A 17,504-nucleotide genomic window follows, 5' to 3' on the forward strand; every position below is an offset into this window, starting at 1 on the left:
TCTCTCTCTCTCTCTCTCTCTCTCTCTCAAATAAATAAATAAATAAAATTTTAAAAAAAAGAAAAGAAAACTGCCTTTATTAAAAAAAAAGAAAAAGAAATTAAAATTAAAATAACACTGAAATTAAATGTGATGCCAGAAAATGGTTATCATCAAGTCAAACAATAACAAGTGCTGAAGGGCTGGGTTGGGAAAAAGCAACCTTTCTCCACTGCTGTTGGGAGTGTACACTGGTACAACCACTATGGCAATCAGTGTAGAGATGTCTCAGAAAGCTAGTATTGGAAGTCCCTTTCAACCCAGCTATTCCCCTCTGTGTATCTTTCCAAGTGAATGGAAAACATCTTATCATAGTGATACATGTGCACCCTTATTTATAGCAGCACAATTTGTCATAGTCAACTCTTGGAAACAACAAAAATGCCCATCAACCAAGGAACTACTAAAAAAGATGTGACATTTTTTATACAATAGAGCATTACTCAGCTATAAAGAAAGATAAATGTCAGATTTTTATTGGTAAATGGATGCAACTAGAGACCACAAAATAAATCAGACCGGCATATGCAAATATTATAATTTGTTGCTAGTGTAAGAACCTAAAAGAGTAAATAGAATCTGAAAGGTACAATTGATACTGTGAAAGAGAAAGAACCTGTTCAAAGGGAAGGAAAAGCAGAGATGAGAAAAAGAACAAAAGAAAGAAAGAAGCAAGGGATTATTGTCATAATCAAAATAACTAATTTGAAAACAACATCATGCAATATAACAACCACTGTTTAATTGCTATTATTTTGTTTGTGAAATTTTGTATTATTTCTAATGATTTTTATCAGTGATTTTTTTATTCTCTTAAAAAATAAAAAAAGAGAGTAGAATTTGGAAATGAGGAGTTCCAGATTTGTCTCCTGGGTTTCAGACTTAGTAAATGACAGTCATTCAACTTTTCAAAACCAAGCTTTTGAGCAGGCCAAATACTCAGTGGATTAAAGCACCTGCGAGCAGGTACAGGGGCTGGGGTTCGATCCCTGGGCCTGCTGTACCAGCCCTACCCCCAGAGGCACACTGAGACAGCAAGTGAGACTGGGTATGGTGACACATGCCCATAGTTCCAGAACTTGGGAGGCTGTAAACAGGCAGATCATATCGTGTCCAATCTGGTAGTGAGACCCTGAACACCGTGTAGATCCTTCCCTAAAATACTGAAAAAAAAAAAAAGCTTTTATCAATAAATGGTGTCATATTAGGTGGTATCCTTTAACTCAGTCCTTTTCTATTGTTCTGTGGGGATGGTTATTCCCTAGAATATCACAGTGTTGTCATAAAAGGGTAAACAACTTATAATAGATATGGCATCCTGAATAAAGTAGAAAAATTAGCAATAATAAAATCATTAGGCATAGCCTAGAAAGTGACAAACAGTGGTAACTGCTTATTATTTCTAACCATAAGCATGAGATTTATAGTTATACATTAACATTCAAGAGGAAGTTGGTAGAGTGACTTTACCTTTGAGGAAGGGGAATTTAAGACGGATATGGGACAAAACAGAGTAATAACTGAGGAAAAACATAGTAGAATCAAGGCTGAAGGACAAATTATGAGCCCCACACTTTGGGAAGCTGAAGAAGAGGATAGGAGAAAAGAATGAAGGAGAAAACAAAATAATAACAAGGTAAATCATAAAGACTAGAGACCAACCATCCACCTGAGAGACATCATAGCAGCAACTGGCACATCATGACAAGCAGCCCATATTCAGTAGAGCAGAATGACAGGCACTCCAAGCATGAAACTACTATTACAGATTACCATCTGCAGTGCAGTTGGTTAGTTCACAGGTATCAGTATATATAGTTAGTCAGGGTGAGAATCTTTCCAAATAACTGCTAGATTAAAAAATCTCCTGAAGATTCTCAGGATCATTGCCTTGCTCATCGTCTACATACAACTGTATGGCTTGACATTGTCATGTTTCCTAGCTCTTCTCCTTTCCCTCTCTTGATTAGTTAAGTCCTTGAGATCCTGCTTTCCTTTTACTTGTATTATACCTTTCTATTTGTATTTCTTCTTTTGAGTTCTTATACTAGGGAGACTATATGATATTTACACATGTGTGTCTGGTTTATTTCACTTATGAGTATATGTTCAAGTGGTATCCACTTCAATATAACTACTAGGAAGAATGTATGCAATGTGTTAATTATTGAAACTGTCCTACCAATTTGGTTTGAAACTGTCTCATTGCTATTTGTTTCTCAATAAAATTATGGAAAAAGAAGATTAAAAAAAATCTGAGGTACAGGATCTCAGGATAAATCCTGAGGGGATTTCACTGACCTTATCAGACTCAAAAGCTACAACTCTTGTTGCATAGGTTCTGCTTTACCTTGGTCTTAAACATCCAGAAGGAAAGTATAAAAACGAAATATAAGAAATAAAGCCATGCTGTTATGTTGAGCTGTGGAGGACTCAGGTCAACAATTTCTGACATTGCCAGTTAAGCGAAGACCCAATACTATTATGGGTTACTGGACTCTTTTAGAATATTTTGCTGAGTTTACACACCTATAATATTCAAATAACGGAATTTAACAAAAAAAAGGGTATACAGATGAATGTCCATTTTGCACCTGTGTATTCAAAGTGGTTAGGATAGATATATAGTTACATTCTCTTAATGCATAGAATGATTTATTCTAATGGTGTTTGTAAATAGGATCTCAAGTCCACATCTTGTACAGCAATTAACCACTAAAAAGAATGTATGCAGTGTGTTAATTATTGAAACTATCCTACCAATTTGATTTGAAACTGTCTCATTGCTATTTGTTTATCAATAAAATTATGGCAAAAAAATAAAAAAATGAAAAGTTAAAAAAAAGACTAGAGACAATGTTCAGTCACATGAAAATATTAAAAATCAAGAAAGACCATTGGGGAAAGATATGGACAGAATATAAACAAACAAACAAGCAATGGAAGTCAACCTAAATACCCCATCAAAAAAAGAAAGAACATTCCTCCAGTACCCTCAGTTCTGAGTTAGTTCCCTAGGCAGAGCCGGAACCTGCACTGAATAACCCTAGCAAGTCTGCACTGGAGTTCCTGGTGGGTGCAAGGCCGATATTGGCCACAGCACAGACTCACCTCATGTGTTGGTAAGGTAGAGGGCAGTACCCTTGTCCTGCCAACAGCCAAGGCCATTGCCTGCTTGTACCACTGAGCACAGAGCAGAGGCCTGCTTCCAGTCCTTGTAACTAGGGACAAGACTAGTTTTGGGCAGTCACCAGCACAGAATCTGGTTGGTTCCAGCTCTTATTTCTCAGCAGAATTCCCTCTATCTGCTGTTCCACTGCTGGCTATCTACTGTGACAGGACAGCCTGTCCCTCATCCACTCCAGGAGGTTGCCAGTAAAGTGACCCTGTGGCTGTTCTGTTGGAGTTAGGCCCTTTGTAATAAAATGGCAACCCACTTACTAAGCTCAATTCTTTCATCTATAGAATGGAAGGAATTAATAATAAACCCTTACTTGCAATATCTTGTGAACAAGAAAATATATATAAACCTTAGCCTAGAACTCTCAGTAAATGAAAAATTATTGTTTAAGTAGCCACATATTCTCATTATATTTGAAGCATTACCTAATGTGTTTGTGGTCTCACCTTTATAGAATCTGGTATTATACTTTATTTATAATAACTATTTCTTCACATGTGGCCCCCATCCTTATCAAGTGATTTTTATATCTGAAGGCTAGTCAGCATGTTCAAGGCCACATAATGCAATCCTTTCATTTTCTATTTCTCCTTATGGAAACAAAAATCAAAGCAATAATATGGCCAGAGATTTTGAATGACAGAATTATCAATTAAAATGTACCAGTGTGTGTTAGTTGATACATTGTGTCAACTTGGCTGAATCAGCTCAGCGTGGGGGACTTGCCCTGCAGGTGGGCAGGGCCCAGGAGTTGAGAAAAGTTTCCTGCCACCCTGCCTGACTTCCTGCCCAACTTCCTGCCACCCTGCTTAGGTGGTGAAGTCCCAGTCTTCATGGAGCTTGATCTTCGCAGCCTGGCCACTGTGGAGGAGCTACAAACGCCGGTCTTCATAGTCAGTATGGAAGGAAGAGAGAGGCTTGATGGACGCCGCAGCTGCTGCTCCTCCTCTGCTCTTCATTGTTTCCTGCCGCATGAACTGCTGTCGTTTGCCTTGGAGCCAGCGGAATACGGACTGAACCCTCCAGTACCCGTGAGCTAAATAAACCTTTCCTTCCTTCATTCTGAGTGTTGGGTATTTGTCCCAGCAACGACTAAGAAGGTAACTAAGACACAGTGGAATAAAAGAACCAGAAAATGCCCACATTTTGAATCAAAGCCATAGCTATTGAAAGCATGCCACCATCACACAGGACTTTTAAAAACTAAGAGGAGAAAAGACCTGGGTAGGAGAAATTCACAATTTATTCTTTTTTATTTTTTTTTCAGTTTCTGAAAATGTGCCCATTTATATTTTATTAAGCTTATTGGTACAGTTTATATATACATAATGATTATTTTCATTATACGGAATTTGTACATGTACATGATATATCTTGATTCTTTTTCTCCCAATCCCCTCTCCTCCTTTCAACCCTTCTTCTCTTCCTTATTTACCAAGTTTTGTCTTCATTTTATATTCTTTTTATTTTTTCTGCTTTTACTTAATTCCCTTTCCCCTTCCCCTTCCTAGTTCCTCCTTCCTTTTGAATGATTTCTTTCTTGAGACTGGCCTCAAATTCATAATAATCCTGCCACCTCAATCTCCTGAATGCCGGGATTATAGACATGTGCCGCCACACCCAACTTGTAAATTTGACATTTTTGAATACAAACTTACAAAGTTGCCAGACCGGTGTATGGTTTGCTAGTAAAGCTCTGACACCCCTATACCTGCCTCATACTTCGCAGTATACGTGCAGATATCTCATAAGGCACTGGAGGATTTGAGTACTTTAGAAAACATGTGAGGCTTTTGAGGGCCAGGACTCTCTGTGGCCATATACCTGTCATGCGTTGAAAAGGTAAGATCCCCAATGACTGAATTTAAAGTTTAAAGAAGAGACCTAGAAGAGTAGGGTTTAGAAAATGTGGGATGATTTTCCCTGTTCCATGCAGATTCATTACTAAAATGTACCTTATTTTTTTTTATTTGTTCATTCTTTTACTTGCTATTGGAATCCCAAATACAAAACTGTAGTCATCTGGAAGTTAAAATTTTTAAAGAATGTTCATGATTGGTTAACATGTAATAATTTTACATACTTATCGTGTACAAAGTAGCATTTCAGCACATGCATATAATGGCCAATGATTAGATCTTGGTATTGATGTATCTATTGCCAAAGGCATTTACCATGGCTTTATGTTGTGAATATTAAAAATCTAAAACTGAAGTTTGTTTTGAGGAAACTGCTCCTACCCAGTGTTATAGGTACATAAGCACTGAGTTAATGAACACAGAGAGAACAATTTCTTTATTAAATTATTTTATAATTATAAATCACAGTACTTTTTGCAAAGATTTTTTGGTTCTTACTCCCTTTTTTCAGTCATTCCTATGAAAATATCCTTTGGAAGCATTATCTAGTCTAGTAAATATTCTAAAATCTAAATAAAGAATATGCAAAAATATTAATATTGCTTATCTCTGGGCAGAAGAATTATGGATAAATTTTGACTTTATATTTTCAGGAAAAATATTAGCATATAGTATAAGATTATAAAGTTAAATTCAGTAGACTCATTCATGATACCTCTAGCCAGACCCACCACTAACAGATGAAGAGAAGGGCTGGTGAGATAGCTCAGCAAACTAATTGCCTGCTTAGGCAAGCACCGGAATCAGAGTTCAATCCCCAGAATCACATGCCATGCCAACCCCGCCCCCACCCCCTGAGCAGGCCGCTGAGACTGAGCATGGTAGCGCATGCCTGTAATCCCAGCACTGGAGAGGCTAAAAACAGGAGGATCACTAGCAGTCCAAGCTGTGTAGTAAGACCCTGTATCAAATACATTTTTAAAAAGGTGAAGAAAAGCTTTCTTTAAAAAAAATTTACATACAAGACATTTTTAATAAACCATATTGAACAAATACATTTTTTCATGACAATTTTTTTCCTTCTAATATGTGACAGATGAAATGACTACATAAAATGAGAATTAGATGAAGATTATTCCAACAAAGAAATTCAAATAGATTTATTTTAATTGCATCAGAATTTTTTAAATGTCAAAATGTTCTCTACTGTAAGTAAAGAATATGCTCTGAAATCTACAGAGAAGTTCCTTTTATAATACACAGAATCACCGTATATAATCCCTTGTCATGCTTAATGGCCCTCAGCTCCATGGCTGCTGCTCTCTTTGGCTGACTGGCAGTTATACTGTAATGAAAAGAGATTCATATTTTAGCTGCTGGCTTTTTATTGCAGTCACAGAAATTGAAGTACTTTTTTTTTTTTTTTGCTTCATTGATTCTTTAGGGTGTGTTTTCTTTAACATCAATCTGTTGTCTTCATTTTTAAATGTTTTCATTTAGATTTCTTTGAGGTACTTCCTGTGACTACCATGATTCTCCATCCTTTGGATTGCTGTGGTATCACTTGTAAAACCAATGGAGCATGGCCTTTGATAGGGCTGCCTTGTACCCATCCAGTGGGCCAGCAGAAAGCCTAACATTTAGTTTTTCTGCACTGTGCTAGCCTAAAATAACTGTTTTTACACTAAGTTTTTGAAATTCCAAATATATGTTTCTTATGTTTTTGTATTTTCTCATTTCTGAAATAGGAAGATATTGTCTTTCCACCATGACTTAGGGCAGGAAGAATAAAATTAGAGGCAAAAGCCCAGGATTATTCCACGTCCTGACACTTGCTGATTCTGTGAATCACTTAACTTCTTTGAACTGCACTTCTCTTGGCTATAAGATGGGAGTAAAGTTAACTATATCACAGAGGTTTTAAAAATAAATAACAGTAATAGAGTAAAATTTTAGTGATTTTTTATTGCTTTTTGTCATTACTCAAATGCTGCAGGTAGCATGAAATAACTAAAGAAAAGAATAATTCAAGGAAAATAAAATCTTCCTTTATAACAGAGCTTAGAATTTCTCTTTGTCACTTTTTTAAAAATATATTTACTAAAGGGTCTACAGGGTCTCACTACACAGATCGGAATTGTAGTGATTCTCCAGTTTTACACCTCCCAAGTGCTGGGATTACAGGCGTGCACCACCACACCCAGTCTCATTCACTGGGTGTCTCAATGCACCCCTGGGGCAGGGCTGTCACATGGCATGCTGAGGACGGAACCCCTCCTGTTCCACTCTGCCTAAGCAGGAGCTTTAGTCAGCTGAGCTATCTGGCTGGCCCCTGTCTTTGTCACAGTTTTACTTCCACAAATACACCCTATACTTTTTCACTATCTTTTTCAGCTTATAATCATTTTTCAAATGGTTTTGTTGTGAGATTTTTTTTTAACTAGGCCTGGGAGGAGTTTGATACTGGAAGAGTGTCTAAGGTGGTGTTGGGCAGTAGTAGTAAAAAAATCTTAAAACACAAAGTTTAAGTATATCTATTGGTACAACCATCTGTCTAACCTATTTGTTCTCCCTTCAGAAACTGCTGCCAGAAATTCTCCTCCAGCAATGATTTCTCCTGCTAAATTTTGCTTCATGCAAGGGTGAGGCTAGAAAGGGATTCTAATATAAAATCAGAAAGAGAACTTCATGGCTGTCTGTATGTAGATGTAGACATGGTCTTTAGTATCATGGAAATAAGTGGCCTACTGGGAGGAAAGGAACAGATGAACTTCATGAAATGTGTGAAAAATACCGGTCCAGAGAAACCTCTAGGAGTTTGGAAAGTCAGATACTAACATGCATCTAAAGGGGTCTGTATCTTGAAGTAACTAGAAAGGGAAACAAAATTCTATGCCACCAATACAAGAGTTTGACAATAACAAGGTGGTTGGTTATAAGCACAAGTAAAGGAAGTGATGCAATTTACCAGTTAGTCTCTTATTCATTGTTTTTTTTCCTCCTGCTATTGAAAGCATTTCTCCATGAGTGGATATTTGCTTCCATTCCCTTAAATGGATCTGTTTGGTATTTTTGAGAATAAAAAATTATTTTGTACTAACTGCAACTGAAAACAATGGGTAGTTACATTCCAACTAATAATAATGGGAAATTTCATCCCATCAAAAGTATAAATGTATTGTATGTGCCTAATATAAGAATAAGAAAATTCACACAATACTAACACATTTATGTTGCAACATGATCCTTCAGCTTTTCTGATGTGTGAAAGATAACAATGCCTATTTTAAAGGGATGTTATAAAAATTAAAAAATACTAAAATACTACTTTTTATGTGTTTTTATGATGGTATGCTTAGGTTGTGAATATTTCTCAGCTTAACAAGAAAAAGGTACTATGTTGACACAGAAGACGCAGATTAAAGTACTTTTATTTATTTTATTTTTTAAAATGTATTTTGTACAGGGTCTACAGGGTCTCACTACACAGCTTGAACTTGTAGTGATCCTTCCTGTTTTTCAGCCTCCCAAGCACTGGGATTACAGGGGCACTGCACCACCACACCCAGTCTCATTTATCCTCAGTGTGCCCTGGGGGCGGGGCCAGCACTGCAGGCCAGGGATTGAGCCCCAGCCCTTGTGTCTGCCTAAGCAGGAGCTTTAATCTGCTGAGCTATCTGGCCATCCCTGAAAGTATTTTTGCATTTTAAATTATAAAAGTTATTATTATCATCTATTATAATTGCAAAGCATTTTATGGTACTTAGACTAGCTAAGTATTTGTTTTTTGACTAGGTTCTACCAAAGCAGTTGAGAAAAATTCATTCATTGACACAGAAAACATTTATTGAGCACATATTTGAAGATTCTATTTATCAAGATGCCATGTTTCCTATTTTGAATAAGAATTCTACTAAGGAAATTTTCTTCCATTTTAAAATGATAATAAAAGAAAAATATGATCACTCATTTCAAACTTTAGCCTGTGATCTATGCAGCAGAGGTACAATTTGCTCATGGAGAAGAATGAATCTGTCTGCATGTCAGTTTTGGTTTAAAAGACTATTCATAATTTTAGGCCTAAATCTTCCTGAACATAAAATGATTCAAACTTTAAAACATTACTTTTAAAACTGTGAGCTTTTAAAAAAACAGAAATATGAAGTTTAAGCAAGGAAAATTACATAATGGATTACAAGTGATAAAGTTGAACTGTCAACTTTAACTTAACTGAAATGAAAACAAAAGAGATATTCACAAAGAAAGTTTTCCACTGATCTCTCATTTCATGAAAATAAACCATCATCAAGCAGTTGATGGGGGAGGGGCATCATAATGTTTACTAATAGCAAATACATAATCAGCATTCCAGGATTTAAAAACAAGGCTTACCTTGCCTAAATTGGCTCAAAATGAATGTCAACTCCATCTATGAATGCATGTATCAATGAAACTCCCCCGGAGCAGATACGGGATGGGGACATGAGCCGTATCACTCATCATCTGGTCTGTACCTACTATTTTCATCTACACACCAGTAGTATAGCAGGATACAAAGTCATCGCACAAAAATCAATAGCATTTGTCTACACAAACAACAAACTCACTGAGGGATAAATTAGAGAAACAACTCCTTTTATAATAGCATCCAAAAAATGAAACACTTAGGAATTAATCTAATGAAGGATGTAAAAGATCTATACAATAAAAGTTACAATACTCTAAAAGCAAAGATATCAAAGAGGATTTCAGAAAATGGAAAAAAAGTTCTTGCTTCTGATTAGGAAGAACCAAACACTATGAAAATGGCCATACTTCCAAAAGTGTTATACAGATTTAATGCAATTCCTATCAAAATATCATCTGCATACCTCATGGATCTAGAGAAAACATTCCAAAAGTTAATTTGGAAGCATAAAATGTCTAGAATAGCAAAGGCAATCCTGACCAACAAAGACAGGCAGGGAGACACAACAATACCTGACTTGGAATTATACTACAAAGCTTCTGTGATAAAATCAGCATGGCACTGGAATAAAGAAAAAAAAAACTGAGGATCAACAGAACAGATTCACAGATGCAGACAAATACAACCATAAACACATTCAGCCACCTTATCTTTGACTAAGGGGCCAAACATGTTCACCAGAAGAAAGATAGCCTCTCTAATAACTGGTGCTGGGAAAACTGGCTTTCCACATCCTGAAAACTAAAACTAGATCCAGGTTTATCACCATGCGCTAAGCTAAAATCAAAATGGATTAAAGATCTAATTATTGAAACAGAAACATTAAACCTAGTGGAAGAGAAAGTAGGTGAAAGTCTTGAAAACATAGGGTTAGGTAGAGAATTATGAACAAAAAGTAAACTGCATGGGAAATACTTCAAAGAATCAACAACTAGGAACTTATTGAAACTTATTGAAAAGTTTCTGCAAAAGAAATCACCAACAGAGTGAAAAGACAACCTACAAATTGAGAAAAAATCTAAACCAACAATCACTCAAACAAAGGATTTCTAGCTAGAATACATAAAGAACTGAAAAAAAAATCAGGCCCTCCAAACTCAAAAACCCCACTGGGGATATAGTTCAGTAGCTTAAGCATCTGCATGGCAAGCACAAGGTCCTGAGTTCAATCCCTGGTACTGCAAAAATAAATTTAAAAAAATTAATACAAACAACAACAACAAAATAAATTGGAAGACTCAATCCAAAACTGGACATCTGAGATGAATATACACTTCTCAGAGGAAGAAATACACATGACAAACAAATATATGAAAAAATGTTCCACAGTACTGGTCATTTGAGAAATGCAAATTAAAACAACACTGAGATTTCATCTCAACCCAGAAGTGGCTATCATCACGAATTCAACCAATAACAAGTGCTGGAGTGATGGTGGGGAAAAAGGAACCCTCCCCCACTGTTGTTGGGAGTGTAGACTGGCACAACCTCTATGGAAACCTGTGTGACGTTTTCTCAGAAACATAGGATTGGTATTCTCATTCAACCCAGCTATTCTTCCTCCTTGATATTTTTCCAAATGAATGGAAAACATCATACTACAGTGATATATGTGCACCCATGGTTATAGCAGCACAATTTATCATAGTTAAATCTTGGAAACAACTCAAATGCCCATCAACTGAGGAATGGATAAAAAACATGTGGTATTTTTATACAATGGAGTATTACTCAGTTATAAAGAAAGTTAAACTCAGGGCTTTAATAGATAAATGGATGCAACTAGAGCTATACCCATAAGTGAAATAAATCAGACCCATATGTGTAAACATCATAGTGTCTCCCAAGACCTGAATAATAAATAAAATCTGAAGGGAACAATAGTAAAAGGGAAAGAAATTGAACATCAGGAACAAACCATTGAAATGAGGCAAAGGAGAAAAGATAGTTTTAAAAAAAGTAAGCGGCAAAATCATGTAAGCAGCATAGCTAAGATGACCATACTACTAATTTTTATTAGTTTTTTAAGGTGGCAGCTAATGCTTAAAATTTTTACTTTGACCAGTTATACATGCTAGTGTCTATTATCTGAGCAACTACACTAAAGACAGCATTGTGAAATATAACTAACACAGATGAATACTTTTCATCTTTTTTTTGAAGCAGATACTTTATTAACTGACCAAATCATAAAAACACTATGGTAGATAACTTAGATCATCCTTCTTATAAGCCTGTTGATCTGGTCTTCCCTATTTCCAGCATCTCTACCTTCCACAAAAGGGGTGGTGTTTTTCTTGATTCCACCTCATGGGGATGATAACTTGAATGGCCACAGAAAGTTATTTGCCTCTTTTAAGCATTTTCCAACAGTATAGATCTCGTGAATCAGATCCTCCATGCAGGTGATTCCATATTTACCAAGAGATCAAGCAATCAATGAATTGTCTGTCAAGGCAATTCACTTCTTCTTGATTTTGTCATAGCTACACTTGTATATTAGTTCATTCACTGACTTCAGGTTAGGGTGCCCGCATGCAATATATGGCTCCACAATTCTCAGGATGTTAACTGAGGCCTTGTCGAACTTAACAAAGGCACCACTGAAGATTTGGTGAAGGCGAGGAAGCTGCAACACCTTGTGGACCTTTGGGCTCACACCACTGATATCCCTGATCGGGACGACAAATGCCAGTTGGGCTCTGCAGGGACATAGAAGTTGCCAGCTTTTCTTGCCATCTAGCCATTCAGATCTCAGTTCTGTACATCTGTCTGTGCTCCTTGTTATAGTGTCTGGCTTTTTCTAGATGAGCTTCCTCCTCGCCTTGCGAAGTGTGTTCTGGGCAAACTTCTTTCTCAGGTGCTTTATCTTCAACTCTGCAAAATATCTTCACTTTTTCTTAAGGGTTTCTGGCACAGCAGGAACCTTCTTTTTCTTTTCTTGGACACCCTCCATGGTTCCAGCCCAAAAAAAGCTTTATCTTTTTGTTGTTGTTGTTTTGTGTTTGTTTTTTCTAAAATGTGTATCATTTCCAAGGTCTTATCTTTTATTTTTATACTCTCTAAGATAAATTAAAAGAAAATAAAAAGGACAAGGAAAAAACGATTCCAGGATTATGGAAAGAGTTAATGTTTTACTTGTGTGATCAACGTTGCACACCTATATCTGATAGTCTGGGTAACAAATCTGATAATAATACATAATATAACAACCATTGTTAATTTCCTACTCTTGTTTTGAAATGCTGTATCATGTTGTTTTATGTTGCTTTTGTCTTTGTTCTTGTTATTTTTTTCTCCTCTTCAGGATAATTTTTTTAAAAAGATAGCAAATGCTCCACCACCTCTCCAAAGGCTTTACTCAAATCAGTCATGCTGAAAAATAAATGTGTGTGTGTGTGTGTGTGTGTATTTGTAGCGGCTGGGGATTGAGCTTTGGGCCTTCTCACTGAGCTCAATTCTCAGTTCTTTTTTCTTTTTAGTTGTTATCTTGAGACAGAGTCTTGCCAAATCATTAAATTTCCTAAGGGCTCAAATTTGCAGTCTTCTTGCATCAGCCTCCCAGAATACTGGGATTTCAGGAACACATAAGCACAAGTTGCTCAGTAAATTTTATTTTATAGAAAAATCATTCTTAATTATAATCATAAAAGTAAGTAAATAAAATATGGGCATTAGGTAGCATGTATAAATAAATTAAAAACTAAGCGTCTATTCAAGGCCATGCTAGTATAGGCTATTTGTACTCTGGTTCTGTCACCATTTAACATACAAATAGTCTATAAAATGGAGTTCAAAGCATATGAAGTTATATGTAAAATAAAATCTTGGCAAAGCAACAGGGAGGATTGTAAAAACAGTCCAACCTAGACATAAACGGCTCATGTACTTCATTAGTAAACATTTCTTAAATCTTAAAAAAATGCAATTTAATGCCTCTGGGGAAATTCTTTCTATGTAGTTATTCAATAGTAGAGAAGCCTGGAAAGCAACAGAAGGCAAGGCGGAATGGCAGTGAAGAAATGCAGAGAGATCTTGGGGTGATAATGGAAAACCAATTAGACAGTAGTTTCCAGTGATGTAAGTGAAAAGAAGGTCAGTGCTGATTGGACTGGAAACCCTGGCAAAGGACTGCACTTCCTCACTGTCTCCTAAAGCCTATGTAATGTTCAAATTGGAAACAGAAGGACCTGGGAACTATAGCTCTAGCAAAGCTTATAAGTAGGAGCCTTCACAGCTTCATTCATCAAAAAAGGAGCAAGAAATTAAGTACATAAAAAGAACCTGCCAAGAGATGCCACAGTAAAAAGGTAACGTTATGAAAATTAGTAAGGAGGGTTAGAGAGATAGCCCAGTGGTCTAAGCAACTGCCTGGCAAGCTCAAGGACCTGGATTTGATTCCCAGTATAGCATGCTGTGATGGTCCCATAGCCCCAGGCATGCTATGCTGGCTACTGAAACCAGGCATGGTGGTGCATGCCTGTAATCTCAGCACTGGGGAGACTGAGACAGTAGGTCACTATGAGTTCAAACTGCATAGAGACCCTGGACCAAATAAATACATATTTTCTAAAAATTGGTACAAGATTTTAAACCCAAGAAGAAAGAGAAAGCAGTTATCTAAGAGTAATGAGATTAAATAAACAAGAATTAAAAATATTGTCATAAACATGATTTAATGGGTGTCACTGGAATGTTTCCAGCCATTGCTTACATACTACTATGCAATTCCATAGTCACATTCTCCCCATCACAGGGACTGTCGTGAGCTAATGCTCTTCCATATCCTCATTCCTTAAGGAGTGACTTAAGTTATTTACCTTCCTTAAGGTAACATAATAGAGGAGTGCCCAAATTTTGCTGCACTTGCCAAGTGTGTATGTGGTGTACATCTGTAATCCCAGCACTCAGGAGGCTGAGGCAGGAGGATCACTGCAAGTTTGAGGCCAGCCTGGGCTACAAAATGAGTTCAAAGCCAGCATGAACTGCATAGTGAAAAAAAAAAAAAAACTGTTTCAAAAAAAAAAAGGCTGCATGTGAGAATCATCTGTGGAAATAGTAAGTCTCCCTATTTAGGTAACAGCCCATGTTATTTTGAATTCTCTAGGGTCCAGAGCTGGTCATCAATATACTTCAAAGATTATTAGGAGAGTCCAATGTGGAGTGCAGCTACCGGCTCAATATGCAAAGGCAAATGTTGGCAGTGACTTCGGTTATATAATTCATACTAACAAAAGCATCTTAAGAAGAATCTGGCCTACAGTGCTAATAGTACTATCACTTCTACATAGAGACAAGAACTGTAATACAGTTAAGTGGGAAAGTGTCAAACCAAGTCGGTGATCCAAAGTAGAAACCAATAAATCATACTGTACATTCAGCTTGGTGGGGAGCCACAGTTGGAATGTTTAAGGACTGATTCCATATGATCTGAAAATAAGCAGAATGTCTCATTTTTCCACAGCTCATTTGTAAGGATAACAATGAAGAGTTTACATAATATTACAACTTGAAACCAATTGCATTAAAAATGTTTTCAGCCCTAATCTATGTTGGTTTCTTTTTCAGATTATCCACCCCATTTTAACCTGTTTTCATTACTTTGTGCTTTAGTAGATTACTTATTAAAATATCCCATATAATAATTTAGAGATTTTTCCAAATCTCTAATTTTTTAAAGTACAGGATGAGATCTACATGTATGAATTTGAAAGTGACTTTAAAAGCCATATACACGCTTATGGGAAGATGACAAAGTGGTGAACTGTAAAGAGCCTCTCTGAGATTTGGTGTCCAGACATTGGAATATAGCAATGTAAGTAGAAGGGAAAAGTTAATCAGCTGGGTCCTTGGGAAAGATTTGAAGAGGGAATCAAAGCTCAAAGGAAAAGCAAAGAAAGAAGACGACAGACAGTGCTTTTTCCCTGAGCCTGGACTCATTGCATTAGAGAAGCACCTCTTACCTCCAGAGGCACTGTGACTACGAGCAACCCCAGAGGCCACCACAGAGAAATACACCAGTGGAATGGAGCAGTGGACACGGCACACTGCAATGGCTGGTGAGTTATCCAGGTACAGATGTTCCTTGGGGAAGGGCAATCAAACAGGAACCATTTGTAGAGAGGCCCATTGCACTCAGATCTCAGAGTGACTGCTGGCTGCATCTAATAAATCCCAGTGTAGGAGTCAGGAAGCTGAGGTCAAATCAGCAGGGAGTCAGGGAGCCAAGCTCAAGCTGGCAGGTGGGCAAGTTCAAGATGGAGTGGGCTCATAGCCTGGAAACTATACAGGACTGATTCCAGCATCACAGCCAGAAACCAGCCTAAAGTCCAGTGGAAGTAAATGTGGAGGCTCTCTGGATTATGCAATATACCGCCATAAAGCTACAGCTAGTTTCCTGGGATTAATGAACATCAATCTAGTCTCTTTCTCCACATGTTATGTACCACTGAAAGAAGAAACACACTTTAAAATGGATATTTTTTTCTTTTCTTTTTCCTCTTGCTTTTCTTGGTTTTTGTTTTGTTGTTTTACTTTTTTTTGTCATTAAATTTATTGAAAAATTAAGGGGTCCAGGGAGATAGCTCAGTAGAATAAGTGCATGCCTGCCAGGCAAGCACAAGGGCCTGAGTTCAATCCCCGGTTCTGAAAAAAAAGAAAAGAAAACCCAATAATTATATAGAATATTAAAAATTGTAGACAAATATTGAAATATGAAAGATATAAGATGTAGACAGAGTGAATTTTAGAGACATATTTCTGGAATGAATTCATAGCATGAGTTTTTTTCTATAATTTTATTGAGAAATAAATAGCAATGAGACAGTTTCAAATCAATTTGGTAGGACAGTTCCAATAATTAACACATTGCATACTGCCTTCCTAGTGGTTATTTGTTGTACAAGATGCAGAGATGATGTCCTATTTACAAACACTATTAGAACAAATCCCTCTATTCCTTGAATTAAGAGAATGTAGCTATATATCTATCCTAACCATTTTGAATACACAGATACAAAATGGTCATTCTTCTATAACCCCTTTTTTTGTTTAGTTCCATCATTTAAATATTATAGGTGTGTGAACTCAGCAAAATATTCCAAATAGTCCAGTAGTCCATAATAGTATTGGGTCTTCCATTTGACTGGCAATGTCAGAAGTTGTTGACCTGAGTCCTCTAAAGCTCAACATAACAACATGGCTTTATTTTTTGTACTTCATTTTTATACTTTTCTGCTGGGTGGTTAAGACCAACATAAAGCAAGACCTATGTAACAAGAGTTGTAGCTTCTAGATCTAATAAGGTCAGTCAAATCCCCTCAGGATTTTTCCTGAGACCCTGTACCTCAGATTGTAGATCCTTTGTTAGTGTCAGCCATGTGGATGAGTCACGGCCATTGCTTGGCCAATGTGCTCCCTGTGAAAGCCTGAGAGAGTATTTTCTTTCCATGTGACTCTCCTTAGGTACACTCTACATCATTGATTGCTTTCCTCTTTGGCCCCATAATCTCCTTGATCAGAAAATTTGGGACACTACTGAGTAACATGATGTTTGTTTTACTTTTTCTTAATTGTTTATTCTTGTTTTTATATGAGAGTGAACATATTTTGTAGGTTTTTGTTGTTGGTCTGTTCTTATTTTTATTTCTTCCTTCTCTCTTTCCCTCCTCTCTTCTTCACTAGTTTCCAAAAGTCTGCTTGATCTTCTTTGTTCTCCAGCTTTGCTTCTAATCTCTTCCTCTTCTTCTGTTGCTCTATTTTCCCCTGATCCCTTTAAATTTTCTTCTCTAAGCCTAGATCCTATATTGAGAGCTTATTTACTGCACACAATTTTCTGGTTTATTTAAGATTGTGTTATATAACCACACATCTAATTCATATAGTTAAAGGTGGCAGGTTAGCAGTTACCTTGATCTGTCATTTTCTAGGCTGTTTGATAGTATTGTTATTGCTAATT

The sequence above is a fragment of the Octodon degus genome, unplaced genomic scaffold (genome assembly GCF_000260255.1).
Source record: "Octodon degus isolate 3935 unplaced genomic scaffold, OctDeg1.0 scaffold00160, whole genome shotgun sequence".
Lineage (NCBI taxonomy): Eukaryota > Metazoa > Chordata > Mammalia > Rodentia > Octodontidae > Octodon > Octodon degus.